Source organism: Penaeus chinensis, chromosome 28, assembly GCF_019202785.1.
Source record: "Penaeus chinensis breed Huanghai No. 1 chromosome 28, ASM1920278v2, whole genome shotgun sequence".
Taxonomy (NCBI): Eukaryota; Metazoa; Arthropoda; class Malacostraca; order Decapoda; family Penaeidae; genus Penaeus; species Penaeus chinensis.
In genome coordinates, this window is record NC_061846.1 from 4,404,477 (window position 1) to 4,405,193 (window position 717).

The window sequence follows — 717 nt, forward strand, 5'->3', positions numbered from 1 at the left end:
ACACACACACAAACACAGAGGCAAACAAACAAACACACATTCATACACACACGTACACATATACACAGACACACACACACACACACACACACACACACACACACACACACACACACACACACACACACACACACACACACACACACACACCGCATGAACATGCTAGCACACTATCACGATCACCCTCAGCCACACACGCGCGTATCTATGAAATTCCCGCATGCCAACATGTCGCAAGGTACAATTCTTTCTCTTTAGTATTGTTTTCGTCGATAAAATAAACAAATAGAATAAACAGTAAATGTGAATGGAACAACACAGACCTTCAATTGCGTTTAATTCTCACGCCTTAAGTTGCAATATTCTTTTTCTAAATTTTGAGTTAATTTCTCAAAATGTGTTGATATTATTGATTGTTATTGTTATTAAGTTATTGTTACAGTGATATTATTATAATTATGATTACTCTCACCTTTATCCATATCATATTTGTCACCATTTTTCTCATCTGTTACACCATACCCATAAGTATTATCTTCATCATTTTTGAAAACAGAAAGCAGTGATTATATTAAGAAGACAAACAGTACTCGTAACTGAAAATAACTTCCTAATGTTTGTGGTCGCTATACATAGGTTAATTCTGGCTTCGGAAAACTGATTATTTGATGTTAATATACTTTGTAATATGTTATTAACTGGATGGTTATAATAATA